This window comes from Diabrotica undecimpunctata, chromosome 5 (assembly GCF_040954645.1).
Source record: "Diabrotica undecimpunctata isolate CICGRU chromosome 5, icDiaUnde3, whole genome shotgun sequence".
Lineage (NCBI taxonomy): Eukaryota > Metazoa > Arthropoda > Insecta > Coleoptera > Chrysomelidae > Diabrotica > Diabrotica undecimpunctata.
This window is the reverse complement of record NC_092807.1, coordinates 9,305,480-9,332,096: the sequence shown is the minus strand read 5'-3', so window position 1 is coordinate 9,332,096 and position 26,617 is coordinate 9,305,480. Positions and strand designations below refer to the sequence as shown.

Below are 26,617 nucleotides of genomic sequence, written 5' to 3'. Positions count from 1 at the left end.
TTAGAAGTTATAATTTGTTATTTTAAATGTTTGACTAGCAATACGCGCTGTTTCTTCTCAATCGACTGAATTACGATTGATTGCAGAGTGATTTAAACTAATAATTTACTTAACACTATCAACATTTGTCAATAGTATGACATAACCTATAAACTCAGTTTCTCAACTTTTGTGTCAATCTAACAATTAATCAATCAATCATAGTTTACGATAATGAAATATTAGTGTACAATTATTTACCTTTATTGTTGTAGTTGTTGTAAATGACGAATCTAAGCACTCCACATTTTCACTACAGACACAGCTGACGATACTTTCAACGATTTTCAACTTTAGCGATTCAACGCGCCTAATTCTCTAGTGCCGCGCGCAGTGGACCGATCATGTTTGAGTGGGAGAGAGACGCAAGGCATTCGCCGGTCCGGCGGGCCTCTCTCTCGTTCGGCGACTCACTGTAACAGACGTGAGCGGGCGTTACACTTTTTCTTAAATGACTCCGAGCCACAACCTAATTTAAGACGTTGTCACGTCAAAACTTATTTTAAACTTAAATTGTGGCTTATTCACAATAAAAATAGTAACTGCATTAAGATGCCACGAAAAAATAGCTTCAAAATAATAGTTAAAAACTTTGTATTTACTTAAGTTTGAGTATTGATTAAAATAATTGTAATTCGTTAATGTTATGTTTGTATTTTATAAAAACTTGGTCTTAACTGTCTGTTTGCGTATCAATATATTAATAAAAAATATAGATGTCAATTAATTGTGACTTATTCCCAAAGAAAAAATATTTAGTCTACTCCATTCTGTTATATTCTATCTGTGTCTGAATGTCTTCACTTTTATGCAATGAAGTGGCTTTCTCTGTTTGGGGAAAAATGTTTTCATTCGTACCATCATTTCTTTCTCTAAGAAAAGTAAAAAACAATCACTTATAAATAAGTGGACCGTACTTATACGGATCGAACCGATCAAAACAAACCTAAAACCCAAATTCTCTCTAACAATTTCCTCATAATTAAAGTCATCGCCACATTAGGCCGATTCGTTTAAAAAGTGACCTCATATCGTCGAATTCTTTGGATGCCACTATCGAACCACGGTCCGTATTTCGCATTGTAGCCTGTAATTAGGTAACATCTCTAAGAAATTCGGTAGCACCTACGAAATATTCCATTTTTTTTATGTTAAATAGGAGTAATTGCTTCTAACAGTAACTTATACGAACACACAAAAACGTCTGCGATGAGAAAATTTACGTTTGGTTCATTATTATTAAATATTCTCGGTGGAAACGAGTACGAATGCGACCTGACTGGCCCAGATATTTATAATGTTATTATGCTACCAGCTACAAAATGGAATTTGGTAGTTTTTATAGACTTTAATAGTAAACATTAGGCAGAAAAACAGTAAGAATAAAAAAGTACGGTACAAGGTACAAATACGAAAGTTACATACCATGATCAAAAAAAAAAGAATTTAAAAACGAAACTCATGACGTAAGAAATAATATAAAGGGTTTGTAAAAATCTGAAAATATTCTTATTTAAATGAGAAAAAAAATCAAAAACACAGATCACTTTTGTTCTCAAACAGGATACTTTTATTCCTCCAACGTACCAAACCATGATGTTAAAATAGTTTTAGATGTTTTTAATACGAAAATGTAAAGAAAGGAAATATGCAAAATGGTGATATCAAGGAAAAGTCTGCATACTGAGAGCAATGACAATTAATTAACGGTAATTGTATCGCGCAGAGTAAAAGGATGACACGGAGTAGCGCTTGGTGCCATTAAAAAGATGACATGGTGCTCACCAGACAAGATAACAAAAAACCAAATAGACAATGCAAGATACGCAACAAATTTAAAGAACGTAAAGACATCCAAAGAAGATGAAATTAGTTCAGGTCACTCCAAGATTTGCTGTAAGTACAATCAAAAAATAATACTGCACAGAGAAGAAAACAAAGAATCCCAATATAAGGTCGAGGCCCAAGAAAATAAAACTAAAAAACAAAAAGAGAGAACGTTTGAATGACATGCAAATAGCATATGTCTTTTCTTAATTGCCGTATTTTCAGACTTCAGTAAGAGCCTTAGAAGGTGTCCATTTAATTCTGGCAGGTAGCGGTGGGGAAAATCTTTTTTAGACATCTAATGTGCAAGACATCCTGGCATCTTCCGGCCGAATATGATACTTGATCAGAAGATTACAGGGTAGTTCCGGAGTAACCGTGTTCCGGTTAAAACGTTAATAGAGTAGTGGTCTTACCACTCTATAAAAAAACGAAAATCCATTATATTAACCATCACCTTAAAAGAAGAATAACTATATTATATTAATGAAAAACTTATATCTAACCATACCTATCACCATAAATCAGAAAAAAAGTTAAAGAACTGCCTATTACCAAAAGAAAACAAAAATATTTCCGTGGGGCCATAAACTAATTTTAGTACTTATCGTCTTGATTCTCGAGAAAAAAAGAAACCAGATTTTGTATCCCCGGTTTAGTTTCTTTTTCTGTCCTTCTCCTCCTTCTTCTTGATCACCCCAGAGATCAGATAGACTCCACTCTCTCTCCTCTGATCATTATGTTTACCATGATTCTTTCCTCCGGTCTGAAACTGAGTCGCCTCTCGAAGTATCCTCTTTTATTTGCCCATCACTGGTAGTTGAAAATGTGGACGGAGCGTCAGGTACCCCATAAACAGTACCGTCCGCCAAGGCAAATTTGCCTATCCTATTTATGAAGGTGCCCAAACTACCATGTCCGGTCAAAAACTGCATCCCCACCACGGCCTCAGATCTGGAATAAGCTCCTTTATCCACTTTGCCTTTCCGCTATCATTCTTCCATTCCCTCTGCCTCCTCTATCGTTCTCTCCCTCTTCATCATATATATTTCCATCCATCTTCCTCTCATACACCCCTGCCCACTCTTTGCACAACACGATTGGTATCACCGCTCCAATGACATACCTCAGAAAGCTTCATTTGAAACCGTCCTGTAGACGCTAGATACCTTAAGGAGCATTCGCCTCTGCGAAGTCTTCATCAGCTGTGCGCATTTTGTAGTGTTTAGCACGCTACACCACACGAGGGCATCGTAGGTCACCACCGACTGGAAAACTCCATTTAGCACCCTTCTTTTGGTACTAACTGGGCTTCAAATGTTCGGTATTACCCATACCCACGCCTCCAGACTTCGGTTTGCCTTCTCCACCGTGTTTTAGACGTATACTCCGAAACTCAGTCCTTCCGACAGTCAGACTCCAAGATACTTAACTGATTTAACCGGTGCAACCTCCACCAGTTCCACTATAAAGCGAAGAGAGGATTTATTCCGGCTCCCTTTGAAAACTACAACCTCCGTTTTTTAAGGTGCTAGCTGTAGATCGTTATCTCTACCTACTAATAGCATTAGCCAGGGCCGTTTGCTGACTCACCTTCGCAACCAGTGCGGGATCATCGGCATAAGTTACAAGAGTGCATCCCTTTGGCACCTGTATCCTTAGCACGCCGTCGTACAGGTCATTTCACTGGGTGGGAGCTAGTACTGAACCATGCGGAACACCTTGCGACAAGCTGATGCTGGTATCTTTTTCCGTTATGGACCTGTTAGTAAAGTATCTATTCACTACGTTGACCAGGTATAGAATAAAATAAAATTAAATAGAATCTGTTTGGGAAAGCATACAGAAAGGAGTGAACAAAGTAATAGGTATAGCTACTACAGGAAGGAGAGAAGATTAGAAAGATAACGAATGTGCATAAGTAGTTACAGAAAGAATACAACATGGCAACAGATACACTAAAGCAATAACTGAATAATATAGAAAATACCTTAGAACAGCTAACAAAATGTGCCGAAAAGAGGTCATTTGGGTTGAAAAAAAAAATTAAAGAGTTAAAAGATCTAAGAGAAGCAAAACACGTAATAGAATTCTATAAGCAGGTAAAGAACGAAGGAGAAGGCTTCCAACCAAATCCAATTTTCTGTAAAGATAGACGTAGGTAAAGGATAGACAAAGTATTTCAATAAGCTAATGAACCATATAGAACACACAGGGGTAACGTCAATAAAGCAAAAAGAGGAAATATTCAGAAAGCTTTCAAAAATAAAAATAGAGATACCTGGTAGGAAAAAAGTTGTTGACGCTATCAAAGGTCAAAGGACGCTATCAAAATTATAAATCGCAACCATGATCTTACAACAAGAAGAGGAAACCCTAGTTGACAAAATATATGAGCTGATTATATAGCGTATTCACGTGGCAAAAAGAAGAGATGAGATCCGTTCTTTTATATAATAAGATTCGATTATTGTTTTATATTATAATACCGATTAAGTCCAAGAAGTCGTACTGTAAACTCTTTTTTCACTTTGTCAACATTATGGTTATTCAAGCTTTGCTTTCATATAGAAAAAATAGTAATTCTTTAACAGTACCAAACGAAGGAAAGTTACCTCCGCCAAAATTAAAAGCAGAAGCCGTTTGAAAATAAGGTAAATTGTTCTAATAGGGGACGTCCATCTAGTTTCAAAGTAGCTACGGCAGGCGAGGAAAAGAAAAAGAAATCATCATCATCATTGGTGCTACAGCCCTATAAAAGAGCCTCGACCTTCCCAAGTCTATTACGCCAGTCAGTTCTATCCATTGCCAACTGTTGCCAGTTTGCTGCGCCTATTTGTCTACCATCCTCATCTACACCATCCCTCCATCTGAGTTTTGGTCTACCCCTATTTCTACTTCCCACAGGTTGTGACATAAGGATTCTTCTAGGAGGGTTGTTCTGCTGTGATCTTGCCAGATGTCCTGCCCATCTTAGTCTTCCTATTTTTATAAAGGATACTACGTCTTTACCACCAAATATATGTTTATATCTGTGATATATCTCGTAGTTGTACCTCCTTCTCCAAACACCATTTTCACAGATGCCACCAAATATTCGTCTCAGGATCCTTCGTTCAAATATAAGCAGGAGATTTTCATCTGCCTTGGAAATGGTCCATGTCTCCGACCCATATGTCAACACTGGTTGTATAAGGGTTTTGTATATGGTTATTTTTGTTTTTTGGCTTAAGTTTCTGCTTCTTATATGTCTACTCAGTCCAAAATAGCATTTGTTTGCTAGGATTATTCTTCGCTTGATTTCTTCCGTCATGACGTTCTCCTTGGTGATCAGGGAGCCTAAGTATGTGAATTTGTCCACAACTTCAAAGGTAGAATTATCAACCGTGAATTGGTGGCCGATGTTTCTGGCTCTATTGTTGGGTGTTGATGCCATTATCTTAGTAGAAAAAGAAATACCATGCAACAAAACCCATTCTTTGAGAATAAATTATAATTTTAAATAAAATTTGTATCAACTATCATTTAGTTTTCTATGACCTGTTTCACAATTCACCACACGGTATTGATATATTTACATATGTTCTACAAAAAGTATCATTCCGTATTTTCTAAATATATGTATCATTGTGCTCTCCATGTTTTACATTCTCCTAGGGGTAAGGGAAAGCTTCATACGTGCTCGCCCTCAGTGCGTTTAATGGGAAATTAATCCCCATTTAGGCCGAAAATTAAAACAGAGCTACAAATAATCTTCCCCATCTCATGAAATATTCATATCTGATATATTTAGGTGTTAAATATTCAAAAACCTAGGTCAACATGTTTGTCTCGCAGCCTCCCCTCGTGCACAGACACACCCTGTAGCCATAAATTAGTGCCTTAACTGAATCATCATTTCCAACGAAAATCTGAGAGCCTCTCGCTATGAATGAGTGAGAAGGTTGGGGACATACCACCCGACATTGTATGTGAAGTCGTATCGATTTAGGATGAACCGGATTTAGGTAGCAGCAAAAGAGACAGATTTGAAGCTTATTGTACATCTTACAAAAATATCGGAAACCTCTGACATAAAATCCCAGGTCTCTATAGGTATTTATAGAATAAATAGATTTTCAATACAAATATTTGAAATTTCGTATTCTCTAGCTATTTTTGTAGATATCCAGCTTTCAAGACGCTTTAAAACGATTATATCACATTTTCCATCAATGTACAAAATGGCAGATGATCTTCAACGACAATGACCGGTATAACCGTGATGTCTATATAATGCTCCCATAATTTCAATAAATAATATAACCTAAATGTACAATTAATGTCATGAACATATAAGAAATTATTGAAATATTGTTAGGACTGTATCAATAGGGTTGGTAACTAATTAGATAAGGTAATTAACTGTTATATACACCATAGTTAATTAAGTTTATAAAAAACGCTTACCAATATTACTGTTATATACACTCACACACCAATATTTACTTTAGGATTCGTGGTACGTCGCTGCTTCTGTTTGACTAGTCGTTATCAAGAGCCAATAGGTAAGAGCGGCAAAAGCGTTTGTTCTCTACAAGAACCAAATTAAGGGAGGCGATTTTTCTTTTGTATTGTCCAAGAATGTCTGTACTTCTCGCGAGTGGAGATAAAAATAGGTAGGAGGAGTTATTACTAAGGGATGGTTTAAGTAATGGTTTTGATATTGAGGTTGGTAATTACAGGAATGATACAGCGAAAAATGTAATATTGTTTTTCGCGTGTAAAAAATTGAACACTAAAGCAAATAAGAAATTTTGGAAGAAATATATTAAGAAGGATATTGGGACTCATGTGGGATAATGGTTTGTGGAGATTGAATCTGAAGATTTAACCACGAGTTTATTACAAAGAAGCCTGTATAGCAAATTATGCTAAAACACAAATATTTCGCTGGGCAGGTCACCTTATAAAAATGAATAATAACAGAACACCTAGTGGAAAACTTATGGCACGTCGGCTAGTGCAAAGACCAATGAAGAGGTGGATGGACCAAATGAAAATCGATGCTAAAGAGACATTGAGGATAGATAACGAGATAGATAATGAGGAGAGCAGCCGAGGAAAGGGATGCTTGGAGGCGTATACTGGGTGAGGCCGGGATGTTCCAGAGAGAAGCAAAAAGAGGTTTTGAATAAATCAGAAAAATATGCATAAGTATTTACCCAATGCAAAAGAAAAATTTCATCAGTTGCTTTGTTTCTTTGTTCCTTTATTTACAAAAATATCTTAGCTTCTTCTTCAGCCTTAAGTAATCCAACTTTGGACATAGGCCTCCCTTAAATCAATCCAGTGTCTTCTATTTTGCGCCACTTGCTTCCAGTTGTGTCCTCCAATCTTCTTATTATCATCAGCCCATCTCATTTGTGGTCTTCCTCTGCTTCTCTTTCCTAACTATGACCTCCACTGTTGTATTTCGTGGTTCCATCTCTTATCCTTCAGTCGGGCATTGTGTCCTACGAAGCTCCATTTTAATTTGGCAGCATGTTCTCCTGCGTCTTTTACTTTGGTTTTGCTTCTAATCCATTTGTTTGTTTTTTTGTCTATAAGTCTCACCCCGAGCATTGATCTTTCCATCGCTCTTTGTGCTTTTACTATTTTATCCATATTGGACATGGTGAGTGTCCACGTCTGTGAACCATACATGAGTATAGGGAGGATACACTGATCGTAAATTCTGGTTTTCAAATACTGTTCTATTTTAGTGCTTTTCAAGATCCAACTCAGTTTTCCAAATCCTGCCCACGCTAACCTTATTCTTCTGGTAATTTCGGCAGTTTGATTTTCTTTGTTAATTTTCATTATCTGTTTCAGGTAGATGTATTCGCTTACTGTTTCTAAATTTATGTCGTTCAATGTTATTTCTGGAATGTTCTGTGTATTTGTCATTATTTTTGTTTTTTCCAAGTTCATCTTAAGACCTACTTTTTCCGAAGCTTGAAATAGTTGGGTCATCATTGTCTGTGGTTCTTCGAAACTTGTAGCAAATATTACAATGTCATCAGCGTATCTTAAATGACTCCGTTTTCTTCCATTAACATTTACTCCCTTATCTGCTCAGTTAATGTCTTTGAACACGTCTTCAAGTCCAAGTGTGAATAGCTTTGGTGAGATAACATCTCCTTGGCGAACTCCTCTGTTGATTGGTATAGCTTTGGTTTTCGCATCAATTTGTATTTTCATTGTAGCTTTCTTGTAAATATTGTGTATGAGCATTCTGTATCGGGAGTCTATCCTGCAGTTGTTCATAGCTCTCTCTATTGCCCAAAGTTCTATAGAGTCGAATACCTTTTCATAATCAACGAAGCCAATATATAAGTTCAAGTGATATTCATTGGCTTTCTCTATTAGAGTTCTGACTGGAAGAAGATGATCCGCTGTACTGTAACCTTTTCGGAATCCTGCCTGCTCTACCGGTTGATAGCTATCGAGCTTCGACGTTAACCTGTTAGTTATTACTCTCATAAACAATTTGTACATTTGGGACAATCTGATAATAAATGGTAAGACGATCAACAATATAAGGTATGCTGACGATACGGTTCTACTAACGGGAACGCTAGTAGAACTACAACATCTCGTTCAAAGTCTCAATATATACTGTAACAGTTACGGCTTGAAAATTAATTTGAAAAAAACTAAATTTATGGTAATCACGAAATCAAAGAACATCAGAGCTAATCTTGTAATAGACAATACAACGATTGAGCGTGTGTCCTGTTATAAATATCTAGGTGCTTGGATCACAGACGATACTGATCAAACAAAAGAGATTAGATGTAGAATAGAAATCGCTAGATCAGTCTTTAATAGAATGCGCAAACTCTTTTGCAATCGTGATATCAATATAAAGTTACGAATACGAATGCTGCGGTGTTATGTCTTTTCTACCCTGTTGTATGGAGTAGAGGCTTGGACACTAAAACAGTTGACCACAAAAAACATCGAAGCTTTCGAGATGTGGTGCTATAGGCGCATTCTTAGAATATCATGGATGGACCGCGTCACTAACACGCAAGTACTCCAAACTTTAGACAAAAGATGCGAAATTCTAAATGAGATAAAAACTAGAAAGATGGAATACTTGGGGCACATTGTGAGAGGTGAAAACTACGAACTTTTAAGAAATATCATGCAGGGCAAAATTAAGGGCAAAAGAAGTGTGGGAAGAAGAAAAATATCGTGGCTTCGTAATCTACGTGAATGGTTCGGGTGTAGTTCGATTGAACTTTTTAGGCGCGCTGCTAACAAAGTCGCAGTGGCCATGATGATTTCCAATCTCCGCTAGGAGTGGCACGAGAAGAAGAAGACATTTGGGACAGCAGGGAGATTGGCCTATAGTTCTTGGGATCTCCCCTGTCTCCCTTTTTGAAGAGAAGTATTTTCAAACTCTCATTCCAATCATCTGGGACTTCTCCTCTGTGAAGACATTCGTTGATAAGTTTTTTTAATTCTTCGAGAATAATTTCATTCCCCTTCTTCAACATTTCTACAAGTATTCCATCTAGACCCGGAGCCTTATTGTTCTTTAGTTGTGACATTCGTTATCTTAGAAAGATAACTACCGCTACCACTTTTTCCCTCCTCCTTTTTCGAAGTCTCTGAAGTTCAACGAATTGTGAGATCGGTGTCTCTTTGAACAGTTGGTAGATGGATTTCCATAATCCATTTATAATAATAGCTCCAAATATCTTCCTTATGACTTTTCTTTCAAATATTTCCAGTTTTCTTTTGTTTATTCTGTCTCACCCATATCTCATACCCATAGCATCCTATTGGTCTAATAATAGTTTTGTAGATCTTGATTTTCGATCTCCAGTGTGTGTTTTTGAAGCAGAACACATAAGCTAGTAAAAATAACCTTTATTTACCGTCACTATTTTTTAATTTCTGATTTTCTTTCGTGCTTAACGCAACTCCCAAATATGCGACACTTTATACAGTTTCAATACCGTCCTCTAATTCAGTTGTGCGTCTGTTTCCTCTAGCTCCTGCCTGCGTTAGCTTTTTGTCTTTTGAATGTTTATTTCTAGTCCAGTCTCTTTTGATGAGACATAATTTTGATGTCATCGGCAGAGGTAGCAATCTGTATTTATTTATTTGTTAGGTGATTAGCTCTTTCTTTTTTCAACTGACTTTCATACATTTGGGAAACAGGTTGAATAGTGTCGGTACCAGTCCTTCTCCTTGCTTTAATCCTTTGACTACTGAAAAGTTCCCACTGAGCTCATTTTGTATTCTGACAATTGCTGTTGACGAGTTTATTGTTGTTTTTACTATTTGAATGTATTTTTGGGGGATGTTAAAGCCATGCAATATATAATATAACTTCTGTCTATTAATTGAGTGGTAGGCCTGCTTGAAATCAGTGAATATATTGTAGATGTCAATTTCGTATTTTTTTTATAGCCCTTTTTCTATCCGAATTGTCGAATAAAGGCCTCTCCCATTTCTCGCCATTCATCCCTGTTGTGTGCTAGGCGTTTCCACATTGGTCCTGCGACTCTTTTGATATCGTCGCTCCAGCGCATTTGAGGTCTTCCTCTTGGTCTCTTCGCATCGTACGGTCTCCAGTTTCCGACTTCTTTGTTCCATCTACCATCTTCGAGACGTTCGTTGTGTCCAGCCCATTTCCATTTTAATTTAGCTGCTTGTTTCGCGGCGTCCTTTATTTTTGTTCTGTTCCGGATTGCTTCGTTCGTTTGCCGATCTATTAGTGAGATACCAAGCATCTGTCGTTCCATGGCTCGCTGAGTTTTTCGAATCTTGTCCATGTTCTTTTTTGTGAATGTCCAGGTTTGAGCTCCGTAAGTGAGAACGGGAAGGATACAAGAATCGAAAACTTTTGTTCGAAGGTTTTGGGGTATCTTTTTGTCTTTCAGTATGTATGAGAGTTTTCCAAATGCGGCCCATCCCATTCTTACTCGTCTGCTTATTTCGGTAGTTTGGTTTTCTTTGTTTACCTTGATATTCTGACCCAGATATATGTATTCTTCTACATGTTCCACTTTTGTTCTTTGGATGGTTATCGTCGGTTGATCATCTTTATTCGACATTAGCTTAGTTTTACTCAGATTCATTTTCAGTCCTTTTTTTATGGATTCCGTATGAAGCTCATCGATCATCGTCTTCAGTTCTTTCCAGCTGTCGGCTATTAGTAATTTCGTATATTGTTTTGTATTTTGAGGACGATTTCCCATCGGAAAATTGAAACGTCAAAAACAAACTTATTTTAAACTTAAATTGTGACTTATTCTCAATGAAAATAGTAATTGTATTAAGATGCCACACGAAAATAGCTTCAGAACAATATTAAGAGTTGAGTTTCTTTCTTCATTTTCAACATAAAAATGATCAACAACCACGTAGCATCACAAGTAACATAACTACCTAACATCCTTAACAGCCTTAAGCTTGTAGTAATCGCGTACACTTGTTACGAACGTTCGGATGCCAGATCCATCCCTGGTTATCGTAAGAGTGCCACTAATTAGTATAGTGCCATCACACAGGGGTGCAACCCCTCCTGCATCCTGCACACTTGTCGCTCGAAAGCGGCGGCTCTCAAAATATGAAAATACCCAGAGGGTAGACATCCCCGCCCCCTTTGCGCCGGATTCCGTAAAATTGATAATCCATTTAAATGGCGGTTAAACTTCTGGTTAAAGTTATTTAGTAGTTAGTAGCGGGTGATGGAAATAGACTCACTTCGCTTTTTATGTTTTATTTTGATGTTTAGGGCTCGAGGGGAAAGGTTCCCGTCAATATTTCGGGAGTGCTTTATTTTTGGACGAGCAGTACGTTTCGGTTGATTTATAGGTTGTAAAAGATAAACAAAAATAGGACATAGTTCAGTAAACTTTGCTTGGAACATTCTGTAGAAAAATGACAAGAAAATTTATTCTAAAATATACTATAAAACTATCGTCGAACTACTGCTGTTTAAAAAATATCCATGTCGTTACGCTAAATCAAGAAACGGAAAACTACCATTTAATTAGAGAAAAAGAACCATTCCCCTAGTTGTAATTCATTATTCTAACAATAATTTTTGTATAACTTTACTGAATTGACAAGAATGATCTCATGAAAAATGTTGACGATGATTTGTAGCACAAAAAAAATTATTCATTAGATAATGCAGTAATTTTTGAACTAAAAGTGTACAAACCTAAGCGGTATTTGTCGGTTTTTAAATTAAAATGAAAGATGATTAAGAATAAAAAAAAATTGGACTAAAAAATATTTTACTTTTCAATTCAGTTCATATCTAATTGACTATGACACTAAGTATAATACTGACAGTCTATGCCATGCAGGATATCTGTTAAAAACTTTAACATTACATCATCTTTTTAACAAATATTATAACACATAAAAAATGTACAATTTTAAGAGTTTTTACCCAAATATTTTGTGTCTTGATTCATTTATACCTGGTAATAGACTGATAATGGACTTTTTGGTCCAAAAACCTTCTGTGCTGTAGCCCGAAAGTGTCTTTTAATTATAAACCTTTTATAAAGGATTTTTAAAGAAAATTTTTGATTTATTATAGTTTATTTTTGTGTTAAATCCCACAGGATCTTTGCTGTTAGTTGTTGATGATCCCATTGTTGTTTGTAACCAAGCAACAATAAACTGTAACGACTGGGAAAAGTGTTTGTTATATAGGACAGACTTTTCAGAAACTGAAACCACGAATTACAGTGCATAAAAGTGACTGCAGATTAAGACCATGATGAAGACCCAAATTTGACAGCCATGTAAATAGCTTAGGTAGCATTAAACTTGCAAATACAACAATTTTGGGGAAAAACACTAACAATGTCGCCTTTTATTCTCTCTAGTGAGTTATATAACTTAGTAATACAATCAGTAAATTATAAAAGACCCAGATAAAAATACGATAAGTTTATAGAACTTTGGATGGATTTTCTTGGGTAAAAATAGAAGCTTTGATTGTAAATTCTTGTGATGACATATTTGGCTGTGTTAAGATACATCTTTTTCAATTGTTATTGTTCAATTGTTCGATAACTGTACAGTACGAAACCATCCCTGTACATTTTAACAAGTTTTATTAATGATCCGTAAAAAACACATGCGTTTTGTGGGTATATTGTAAATGCAAAAGAACGCAGATACAAAGTGATGTAAAAAGCATTACATTAACTTTTTAATGTATTCTCTCATGTCTGTTAGTTTTATAAACGAAGAGCATACCTCTGCTGTCTGTAAAAATAGAAAATCGTTCATCTAAAAGTGTTCACCAAAGCCATCAATTATCATAAAAAACTCTCTTATACTATACCTGCCATGCACATGCAAACTTGCACTCAATGTTCTGCAACCTCCCAACAGTGGAGGAACTTCGAAGAGGGCAACTGGTGTATGAATTTAAAATTTGCACTTGATTTAATTTGAAAAAATGTAGTTGGTAATTAGCATGGTACTGATCCTGAACGCACAGAAGTTCTTTAGCTGTTAGAGCTAAAAAGGTTCTTAATAAGAATATATATATATATATATACATATTATATATATATATATATATATATATATATATATATATATATATATATATATATATAGATATATATATACATATATATATTTTTTTAAGCAAAAATATGTATTTTAAATTATAATATATTACTTCATCAAACCCACCTATAACTCAATTTGTCTCAGGCTCTATTCTCGTGGCTTAGTATCTCTGTTGTTGTATTTGCAAGTAAGAGGACCAAAGAAATTATAAAAACACACATAAATATCAAATGTAAAATTCATCAATATACTGAATCAACACAAAATTCCTATACCTGCTATATAAAGTGAATAAAATTTTTTAACAGATTAAAATGACATCTAAATTGTAATAATCTAAACATAAAGATCATATATTCCTAACATCTTCTTTAATTCTAGAAATCAAATCAGAAAAACTGTTTCTATTCACAAACCGACAACTTTTCAAACACCTCTATCTCCCTGTAACTGAAAATTTAATCTGCAAATTGACAGGCCTTCTCTTCTTAAAATTCTGCTTCTCCTAGTTCAATGTACTCTCCCCTAGGGTCGATCTTTGCCCAAAGAAATCTCTTATCGAAATAAAATATTGACAATTAAATGCTGCTTACAACATTCCAAATCTGGTGACTTCTCAAAAAAAAAACTTCTACAGCATCGCTTCAGATAATTTGTTTTACTTAAAAAAAAACTTACAATTTGTTTGAAAATGTCTGCTTTGCACTGCTTGGCTGCTACCACAAAACTTTACGACTTTTCCTACTATTTACTTTTTATCAAACTACCAAAAACATCAAAATTTATTTTCTCTTATAACTTTATAAACGAAAAAAATCAAAACAACCTCTTTCTACCAATCTCATATCGAACTCACTCTTTAAAATTGTCTCCTTTTTCCAAAACGAAACCTCTCGTTTTCTTTCATACCATTTTCTAAAATCTCTTCCTTGACTAATCAACACACTCCAATAAAAGACATCTTTATCACTCTTTCTTTTCGATTCAATCCTCTTCTCCTTTCGTTTTATTATACACACAACATACTACTCCTTTTTTGTACACACAACATACTACCCGCTTCTGGCTTGACAACAAAAGCTACGTCATATACTCATTTGGAATACCCCAAAGTCAAACTCTACTGTTGACGGTGGTATCAGAAAACAATTTTCTTTCTTATTCTTTCTTAATATGATTAGATTTAGTTTTCAGAATGTTTAGAGTTTCGTCTATAAATATGTTTGTAAAGAGTAAAACGATGTAGAAACTTACTAGAATATCTGACGGTGATATAGGGTATTTTTTAAAAAGTTCTTCATGCAATTCCGATTCAATTTCAGCTTTAGGTTAACACCATCTTCATACCACGCTAACCTCCACCCAAACCACGTCACAATCGACGGTATAAATGAACCGTCCGCTGTTCCCAGTAGCAATAGTGCATTGATTAGTGATCACTGTAGTAGTGTCTGGGGCTGGGGAGATTGACTTCGGAAGCCCTGAAGAAGATATCAGAGAGTAGTAATGGAAATACTAGAAACAACAGTCATCTCTAAATTGAAGTAGAATATACATTTCTACAAACGATATGTTGATGACTGCTTACTCTGCATTCCGGATCATGAAATGGATCTTTTTAAATGTTCAATAATTTCCATAATAACATTCTATTTACTTATCAACTAGAAGAAAACAATAAAATTACTTTTCTTGATTTAAGTTTAGAATATAACAACACTAACCGAATGATAACAACTAACGGGTTTACAAAAGATGTTTGGTCCGAAAGATATCTAAATTTCAATACCCATTCACCCATAGCCCATAAAATAGGTGTTATGTTCAGTCTTACTGACAGAGCAATTATGCTATCTAGCCCACAATACCATTCCGCAAAATTGAGAAAAGTTAAAGATATTTTCGAAAAAAATAATTATGCACCAGAATTTAAAGACCATCTTTAAAAAAAAGTTATATTATCAAAAATCAATCTAATTCCAATACAAAACCAAAAAAAACCCAAACCATATCTATTTCTAATCCATACATTAATGGATTTCCCGAAAAAATATCAAAATATCAAAAATGAAATCATGATATCATTGGTATGATATTAATGTTGGACATAAATCATCAAAAACATCTAGAATCAAATGTTATTTATAAAATAAATTGTAAAGACTGTAATTCAACATATTATATTGGGCAAACGCACCAATATCTGCATAGAAGAGTTGTTGCACACAAACATATTGTACATACCAACAGATTAAACACAACAGACCTAGCCAAAGATTCTCTAGAAAAAAGCCATTCTTTTGATTTTGGAAATGTACAGATTTTGGAAAAAGAACAAAATTACAACAAAAGATGCATATTGGAGATAATTCACAAAAAAAAAGATCCAAATTCTATCAATAATAAGACGAAAATCAAAGATATTTCCAATATGTATCATAATTTAATAAATTGAGTTGTTTTTAAACGCTCTATGTTAATTTTTTAAGATACGACTCTGAACCACTCGTATTTTAAGATACCTGTCAGATGTCATCTGTCAATGTCAGATAGCAATTTTTTTAATCCATATTAAACTTTTAAAAAGTGTAATACAGCATGGGACACAAAAAAAATTTCCTATTAACACTACATCATAAAAATACGTTAAAGACCATAGATGCAATCCTACTTTCACATAAAAATTTCAGCGTCCCCCATATCAATTAAAGCAAAGATAATTTCAAACGGTTCTCGTCTATAAAATAAATTTTACGTAAACTCTACTCTCGAATTGTACAAATATTTCAATTTCTTTCTTCATTGGCCCCCACTTCTACAACGCTGACTCCTGGATGGAGATCTAACGAGCATTAGTAAAGCTAATCCACAATTAATTTCAGTAAATTAGTTCCTAGACAAACGCGATTGGAACATTGGCAATAAGGATGAAGAGATAGGTCGAAATTATGATTTAGTATTATGGAAATATATATACCTATATATTTATTTACAACCGATCCTCGACTGCCGTATAAATAATTAACAGTTACAATTTTAATAGCTTTCAGAACGATGCTTTGCTTTGAAACCACTTGAGACATAAACATGAACTCCTCAGCGGACAAATATGTTGCATATTTGAATTTATATCTTGTCTATTTTCGATTACTTTATTACTTTAAATATATACATACTCGTACATTGGCAACATCTATTATAAAAGCTCATACTTTTTTAAAGCTTGGACCGTTAGTCATTTAGCCAGCCACATATGATATACAGGGTTAATGTGTAGTGTATAGTGTGTGCATTGAGAAAATGCCTTTTTACTAGGTACAGTCGGCTTCATTGTCTAAGCGAGTACTAATCGGTGAATATAAAATTATATTGAAATGGTTTTGATGTCCTAATACGCTTTTCCGTTCCTAATCGCCAGTGTTTTCCATTTTGATAATCGTCTTTACCACTCAGATTTCTTTTAAACATCGCCTTGACGATACCCTTCATCCATGCTGTAGCCGACAGTATTTTTTGGGGATTCTGCTTTATTCCATTCGTCTGACATGAATTTGCTGTTTTCCTACGTCTTCTATTATATTCCTTTGTACTTCCATTTGTCTCCTAATATCGATATTTCTTATGTCTTTATCGAAACAGTATCTTCGAGACCGTTTAGTCCGGATAACGATGTACAAGAGATGAGATATAGAAATATCTGGGAAATAAACAAACGAAAGTATACACTTCTGTACAGTGGCAAAAATAAACGAGGGAAAATCAGGCTTATATGTGTTTAGAAATATTAGCTAAAAGATACTGAATTTTAACCCAATAAACAAAAAAATACCAAAAATAAACAAACATCCACTAAAAATAGTAGATATTTATCCACTGAAGAACCTAAAAAAATAAGACTGGCGTATTAGTAAGGGATTTTAGATAAAGAGAGGTGGCCTTCGGCCTATTCCACCGCGACCTTTTCAGATCTATTGTGGTCCTCTAGTTCTAGATAACATTCTCTAGCCTGACCCTTCTAATAAAGTCTAGTAGCTTCGAGACTGTACCTTCCATGTAGTATTTGCTGGTGGATTTTCTTCTCCTAATGCAAAGAACCGCACATTTGCCAGACTGTCACACTGACATAAAATGTGCTCTGCTGTTTCTTCTTCGAGGTGACCGAATCTGCACAGGTTATCATCTGATAATCCCATCAGCTTCAAGTACCTATTTAGCTTACAATGCCCTCTTAGAAGACCTACTATGGCCTTGACTATTTTCCTGTCTTTGCTTATTAGGTCTGCCGTTAATTTTGGCAAATGTTCTGTAATGAACTGTTTCGCCTGTCTTTGTCCTGGTGCATTCCTCCACCATTCCAGATGAATGAATGGTATTGATGAGCCTTGTTTGGCCATTTTATCTGCTTTTTCATTGCCCTTATGAACCTCGTGCCCCGGTACCCAGGCTACCGTAACCTTGCTACGGTCTCCTAGTTTATTTAAGGCATGCACGCAATCCCATACTAGCTTAGAATTGACCTCTGCAGAATTGAGTGCCTTAAGTGCTGCCTGTGTACCTGTGTACGAATACAAAACAACCGGACAGACTTTTTCAAAATCTCGCAGGGACTAAAGCAGGGAGATGGGCTGGCACCAACATTGTTTAACCTGGCACTGGAGTATGCGGTTAGGCAAATGCAAACTGGACGAGAAAACCTACTGACCAATAAAACGGTTCAACTGGCTGCCTACGCCGATGATATTAATATTATGAGTAGAACATCAACAGGAGCACAGGAAGCATACGCAGAGTTAAAAACACAAACGAAAAGGCTAGGTCTGGAAATTAACACAGAAAAAACAAAAATAATGGTACAGACGAGAAGAAATATAATCCCACAAAACATTATGCATGAAGATGACATTGAAACGGTTGGAAAGTTTACATACCTGGGAGTAGAAATATATGCCGATGGAGCAGAGGATGGAGAAATACGAAAAAGGATAACGCAGGCAAACAAAGCTTATTTTGCCCTCTCCCATATATTTCGGTCTAAAAGTGTCACCGAAATACAAAGATGAGAATCTATAAAACTTTAATTCGGCCAATAGCATGTTATGGCAGCGAAGCATGGGTCCTGAAAGAAAGTCTCAAAAACAAACTCGACACATTCGAAAGAAAAGTACTGAGGAGAATACTAGGACCTGTGAGGGAAAACGGAATCTTCAGAATTCGATATAACAACGAGCTCTATCAACTGTATAAGGAAACACCCCTGTCAGACTTCATTAGAATACAAAGATTGCAATGGGCCGGACATGTGATACGAATGGGAGAGGATAGGCTACCAAAACGAGCACTGAACGCCAGAATGCAGGGAAAGAGACCAGTTGGAAAGCCAAGAAAGCGCTGGGAAGACACAGTAAGCAGCGACGCACAAGCACTTTTAGGAGTCCGTGTATGGAGAAGAGCAGCCACAGACAGACAAGGGTAGAGGCAAAAAATAAAGGAGGCCAAGGCTCATTTTGGGCTGTAGTGCCGTAGAAGAAGAAGAAGAAGTGCTGCCTGACTATCTGTGAAGATGGCAACTGAACAGAACGTGCTTTCCTGCCTTTCTATTTCTTCCACGCAGTGATGGATTGCAGTTATTTCCGCCTGGAAATAAGGTATTGGTAAGGGAAGTAAGTGATGGACCAAAATAATAAATTGGGCAGAGAAGAGTAAGTTGACAAAGATAATAAAATTAAGATTTCTAATCACACAACATAAACATTAAAGCCCATATAAAATCAGCCGAGATTATATAGAACCAAATTATTCACTCCGCCTGCAGTTTTTTTGGTGGATCAAGTAGTTCGACAGAACTGTTGCCGGTCCCAAGCTCGGGTAAAGGAGGAGGGGGAACCTACAGCCAGGTTAGCATCCTACTGATAGACTTTAAAACCATACAGCTTATAGAAACAGGATTATGCCTCGGAACAGGAATGATTTTATTACGACGACTAACGCGAGAAAAAGGAAAGAGAACGAGTTTATGGAAAACGAAAGAAATATGTTTCACATTGGTACTTGGAATGTAATGTCTCTAAACACAAGAGAGCAGGAAATTACAAAAGAGCTTGTAGAAAAAAATATAGACATATATGCACTACAAGAGACGAAGAAAAAAGGAAAGGGTCAAATTATGCTGGTCAAAATAAACCAGAGCCAAAGAAGGAGGAGGAGGAGGTTGGTACACAGAAAATTTTTACACCAAGTACAAGAATGTAAATATACATCTGAAGAATAGTAAGTGTAAAAGTTAAACTGGATGTCAAACCTCTCTAATAATGTGGACATCATAAGAGAATTTGCAGAGGAACTGCTACCGATTATAGCTAAATTATTTAACCTCTCTCTTATCACTGGATTAATTCCAAACTCTATGAAAATGACGACAGTGTTACCATTATATAAAGAAGAGGACTCAAAGCAACCTGGAAGATATCTCCTTTAACGGACATGTCAAAGATCTTGGAATCATCTGTGAATAACCAAATTGTACAATTCTTTGATTCATCCAGCTAGTGAATTAACAGGCAATATGAATTTAGACATGTTTCACAGTCTCTGCTGCTACTGACTTAATTACAGACATATACAACAAATTAGACAAGGGGTTAAGTTGTATATTTGTATCATCGGATTTGCAAAAAGCTTTCGATACGGTTGACCATGATATACTTATTTCGGTGCTTTAACAATATGGGACTATTTGAGTGGCAGAATACGAAAGGTGCTATGTAACAATGTGTTAAGTACTGCTGTAGATATTGTATGTGGAGTTCCTCAAGGGTCTAAATTGGATCCAACACTTTTTTTGATTTATATGAATTATTTATCCAATTTACCGCTGTAGTCTATGTTGTATCTGTATGCTGATGACACTGGTCTTCTGTATGTCAATGTCAATACCGATCCCAGAAAATTAGAAACTGATGTAGAAAAAGACTTAATAGAATTCCGGTTCAGCCCGGAAGACTGGTAAGTAATGACATACGTGGCAGAAACACCACCTGACACAGAGGGGACAAAAAGGATGTTAGAAACAGCAGAGATGAAAACATTTAGAAAAATTGATGGCAAGACACTATGGGAAAGAGCTAGATGTACATATATACGAAGTAGATGCAAGGTGAAGAACATCAAGAACTGGGTAAAAAATAGAAAAGTAGAATGGAACGATCATATAAGCCGAATGACAACAAATTGAGTAGTAAAGACGGCAAGAGACCAATTAGGAAGACGATCAGTCGGAAGACCACGAAAACGACGGGACTACAACTTACTTCTTCTTTAAGTTCCATCTTCTATCGAAGATTGGAAATCATCATGGCTATGCGGACTCTGTTGATTGCCGCTCTAAAAAGTTTGCACTACTGCATTCAAACCATTCCCTTAAGTTCTTAAGCCAGGATATTCTTCGTCTTCCCACATTTCGCTTTCCTCGGATTTTGTCTTGCATAATAAGTTGTAATAATGCGTATTTTTGCCCTCTCATCACATGTCCTAAGTACTCAAGTTTTCGTCTTTTGATAGGTAAAATTATTTCCGTCCCGTTTCCTATTCTTCTAGTTACTTTCACGTTTGACATTCTTTGAATCCATGATATTCGTAGGATTCTTCTGTAACACCCAAATTCAAAGGCGGCCAACTTATTCAGATGGACTTGTTTTAGTGTCCACGCTTCCAAGCCATAAAGAAGAGTAGGGAACACGTAACATCGAAGCATTCTCAGGCGTAGTTCTAACCTTATATCCCGACAACAAAGAACCTTTTTAAGTTTAATGAATGATGCACGTGCTATTTCAATGCGTGTCTTAATTTCTTTGGTTTGGTCTGCATCTGAGGTTATCTATGTTCCTAAGTATTTATAGTTATTAACACTCTCAATTCCAGTATCTTCGTAAAGTTATTCAGTAACGTAAAGTAAAACGTAAGTTATTCAAAACTTCTCCATTGATAGATATACCTTCTATTGAGTCTGAGAGCGCCTTTTAAAATACCGCTTCACTGTAGACATTGAAAAGTAGTGGGGACAGCACGCAACCCTGGCGGACTCCTCTCTATATTTTGATATTTTGGGTGTACTGGTTGTTAACTTTTACCTTGGCAGTTTGATTCCAATATAAATTAGATATAATTTTCATATCACGACTGTCAATATTTTTGCTTTTTAATATATCTACAAGCTTTTTATGTTGAACCTTATCAAATGCTTTTCAAAGTCTACAAAACATAAGTACATGTCCTGATTCATGGCCATGCATCTCTGAGCCAGCACATTCAAGCCGAACAAAGCATCTCTTGTACTCATACCAATTCTAAAACCAAATTGTGTGTCACTAATTTCATACTCAAGAGTTTTAACAATTCTGCTGTGAATTATTTTCAAAAATGTTTTAATTGTGTGACTCATTAAAGCTATTGTTCTGTGATCTGAGCAAGTTGTTGCACTTGGCTTTTTTTGAATTGCTACAAAGGTCGATTGCAGCCATTGTCTGGGGATTGTGGCAGTCTGATATATTAGATTAAAGAGTTCAACCATTACATCAATAACATCTTCATCGATGAGTTTTAATAATTCGATTGGCACATCATCTGGTTCAGTAGCTTCACCCTCATTTGTGTTTTTAATGGCATAGATGACTTTTTTTCTTAATATTGGTGGTCCGATATCCTCGGTGATTTCTAATGACAGTTCTTCTCTTTCATCATTAAATAGTTGTTGGATGTACTTGGTCCAGTGACATAATCTCTCCTTCATATCAGTAATAATATCCCCTTTATCATTTTTAAGGATATTCGTTCTTGTACGTTTTCTAGAACCTGTCATTTCTTTGATTTTTTTGTGTAAATTAAAGCTATGATACTTTTTATCCAGATCTTCTATTTCCTTGCATCTTTCGGAGAGCCACCTCTCTTTTGCCTCTCGAATTTTCTTTCTGATATTTCACTGAATTTTTTTGTATTTATTCAGGTCTTTTGCTTTATGTTTTCTTCGTTCTTCCATAAGTTCAAGAAGTTCTACTGTCATCCACCTTACTGGAAGCACATTAAAAAACAGACAGAGTCATGTCTATATAAAAAGAAGAAGAAAGAGAAGAAAAAAAAAGAGGAAAAAGAAGAAGAAGACGACGAAGAAGGTGCAATTATATGATAATTTTAAATGTAGATGCACATAGAGAGATGCAGTTGAACTTTGGAAAATTCAAATTTAATACAAAGGAGATGATGAAGTATCCTGGATTGTATATAGGTAAATGACTTACTTGGGAACAACACATATTACAGATATATCATAAAATAGCTCCAGTAGTGAGCATGTCAGGAAGAATTGCTAAATTTATAATTCTCCCTCATCGTAAAATGGTTTAATATTCTGTAATAAACCCACATCCTCTTATATAACCATCATATGGGGTAATACCAATCACAAACAGCTTCATCCACTTACATATTACAGAACATTGCTATTAAATATGTTTTTTAACTGCCACGCCTTCATCCAACAGATCTGTACTGTCCAAAAAGCATATTAAATCAATGTGTACTATGCAAGTTTGTTTATTAATTCATAAATATAAGCTTTCTCAAATAATTACAAATATTTCCCTAATACTGGCCGAAGTGTTAGTGTTAATATGACTATCATACTAGGCAAAGGGGTACTTTTCATACAAGAAGAATTCGTACTTTTTGTACAGAAAGAATGCGAACTTCTGGTGAACAAAAAAGATATACGCAAATGACATGATTTTGTATAATAACCTTCCCGGTAATATGAAGAAGTCAACTAGGAAGATTTAAAATTGAACTAAAACAATTACTTTTTGATAACTACTTTAAACCAGATTTGAATCATTTAAATTTCTGATTGTATGTTAATTAATGAACAAAAACCTTTGTATATATGTAACATATATTAATTAATCAAATTTTTTCTATATTGTGAAATTAATAAACTAAAAAAAAAAGGATTTTATGTAAAGAAAAATTAGCATTTCTACGACAATTATCTTATCGGAAACATTTTACCACCAGTAAACGATTAACTTTTTGCAGTTGGGGATATAAAATTATTGCTTTTATACACCGACCCTTTAAAAGTGAAAAAATTTAACAACTTTAACTAACAAAAGTGTAAAATCTTCAGGCTGTACAGGCATACATAATGTGTGAATGAATTATTAACATTGCACTGGCTGCAACCCAAACCGTACTGGCACTGGCAACGGCAACTGGCGAACCAAAGACCCAAGAGTTCCTCCGAAGCGAAGACTTCGACTTACCCCCGCTCTACCACTATTTAAACTTGCGTCGCCAAGAATCGCACAAGTTGATGTAGAAAAGTGGCGGACGACTGGATTTCGCGGCATACGGTCTTTCGCGAACACACTGTACACTAGGTGACTCGTTCTGCGTGATCTAGTGATCCTTGGAGAGGACTAAAGTGCGATACGGCTAGGACGAGGCAGGATTCTGCTGCAATCTCGACTTTTTTGGTTTTTTTTTGAGGATATTGCTTGAGGTAAGTGAGGTGTTGACAGTGATACAGTGTTGTGATAAGGTGGAAAGGATTTTTCTTTCACACAAAAAGAATTTATGCGGTGATTTTGGGCAACTTGGATTTCCTTCATTTTTCTCTAAATCTCTTAGTATGTTGGAAAATATTGTAATTCAATTATTAATATTAATAGGAAAAATCCCTAATTTAGAATGTATTGATTACTATTTTTTTTGCTTAATATGTTTAAGAAATATATTTAAAAAAGATGAATAACTGTCCATAGAATTTGTGGTATTTTATTAATAAATAAAAAAATATCAGAAAAATGATTAAAATTAAGAAAACTTTTCTATTTTTAAAACGTGAACTTCTAGCGATGTGAACATTTTTTGAGAACAAACGTTTGATATTTTTTTAAAGTGAATGGTGAAAAAATGGGACAAATAAATTTTATCTAGAACTCTATGACAATGTATTGCGAATATAATTTCAAAATTTGTTTAAAATAAATTTTCATAACACAAATTACATTTTAATTATATAAAATAAATTTCAAAAATAGACTACGTAAGTTTCTAATAGCCATATTATTTATAATATTTATATAGGTAAAGAAACATAATATTTCCTAACAAAAAAATATGTAAAAATTAAAATAAAATTATATGGTATTCAATATTCCAAGAATGTTTGGTGTGGTGTCACAAGAATTAAAAAAAATGTTAAAAAATGGATTTTGATATTTTTTTTCTCTTAAATATTTACATTGCTGCTACCCTAGTTTTTCAGTGACACAGAATTTTAAAAATTTTTTTATATAAACAACTAAAAATATATAAAGCTTATATATTGCGTTAAAACTGGATTTTATGATTTTTTCGCTTTTAAATATTTAAATTGCTACTACCCTAGTTTTTTAGTGTCACAGAATTTAAAAAAAGTTGGTATAAACAAGTAAAAAATATATAGAGTACATATTGCATCACGAATGGATTTTGAAATTTTTTGGCTTTTAAAAATTTAGCTACTACACTAGTTTTTTAGCCGTTTTTCCATTTATTGTATAATCTTCATTCAAATATTGTGTTATTTATCATTAGTTAAAAGAAAATTGTGAAAATCTCTTCTTTATTGGTTTGGTTATGACAACTGGATATTCTCCATCCTTTTTGAAATTAAGCAAAAATTATAAGAAGACAATTAAAAATTTCTTATTTATGATCTAATATTTTATTAAATTGACGGTTCTTTATTGTATTTTTATTAAAAAAAAAGTATTTTCGTATTTTTGTTGAATATAAAAATATATCAAATATTTACCCATTTATATTTGGTATTTATTTTAAATTGCATTAAAATTTTTTTACACAGAATACTTATTTGTTTCATATATTATGATTCTGAAGTTTAAATAATATGTACGAAAAATATTGAATTAATTACACGATAATCTGCAAAAATTTTAAAAGATTTTGGGGATTTTTGTATTAAATAATATATTTATTTGCATAACTGGCAAAATCATAGGTAATAATTATAAATTCCAAATATTATTTAATATAAATAACAACAAAGAGACGTTCAGGATATATTCGTATGGATAGTTACTCGAACCGCTGTATTGTTACATTAAAAAATTAAAAAGAACATACCCATCAATACTTAACATCATATGGTTCTGTGAAACTTTTCTAAATATTTTCCAAAAACTCGTAGTAAATTTTTCACAATTTTTATATAAAGCTTTGATGAATATGTACTTGTTTTGAAAAATGACCTTGTTCAATTAACAAATTAATTAATATAGAATAAGAGATCTGCTATGTTCTTGGATAAAATTTCGACAGTATTATTTGTAATGACATCTAGGCCCTTTGTTATTCTTTACATTGTGTCTCAACTTTTTTAGTGGGATGATTAAATATTGTAAAATTACACGTACATAAGTCCCCTATTGAAGTAAATACATAGGGTTGTTGCACGGGCCCGAAATCATATTTAGCTTGACTTAGAAAATCGAGACGCGTGCAGTAACCTTACGGTTTACAGTAATATACATAATATATACATATACACTTATAAAAATAAAAAGATGTTTAACAAACGCCATTTTATTTTTTTATAACTACTAAATTAATAAAATAAAATAAAATTAAAATTAAATGAATTACCTAAAATTAAATAAAATTAACTAACATTAAATAGAATCAAATCGAGCCAAATCGAATAAAATAAATTAAATTAAAAATTATCGCTCAGTGCGTAGATGATTGGAAAATTATTCTTCCCCCTCGGTCCTTCCAGAGTGCCGCATCCCGTTTTTTGATTTATTTTTAAATCCATTATAATGAAATATAATAAAAATCAAAATTAAGTAATTAAACACAAATACAAGATAATAATGTAAATGTAAATGATCAATAAATTCTATATTAATATTGTTCTGAAGCCATTTTCTTGTGGCATTTTAAAGTGATTACTATTTAAATGGGAATAAGCCACAATGAAAGGTTAAAGGACGTTTATTGACGTTTCAATTTTCACTTCGGAAATCTTGAGAATTTTAAATAATAAATTTTGAGAACGATTTCCAAAGTGGAAATTGAAACGTCAATAAACGTACTTTAACCTTTA

At 34.4% G+C, this 26,617-nt stretch overlaps 1 protein-coding gene across 2 annotated transcripts in view; it reads left to right on the top strand.

Annotated features, from left to right (window-relative positions):
* Positions 1-26,617, top strand: part of tnc (tenectin) — a 195,224-nt gene that overhangs the window by 25,968 nt on the left and 142,639 nt on the right. Inside the window, exon 1 of one of the 2 annotated variants that reach the window (XM_072531430.1) lies at positions 23,812-24,004. The exons of the other annotated variant lie outside the window; for it this stretch is intronic. The gene's annotated coding sequence lies outside the window, so the exon portion shown is untranslated. Of the gene's footprint in view, positions 1-23,811; positions 24,005-26,617 lie in introns of those variants that run through there. 2 annotated transcript variants of the gene reach the window in all.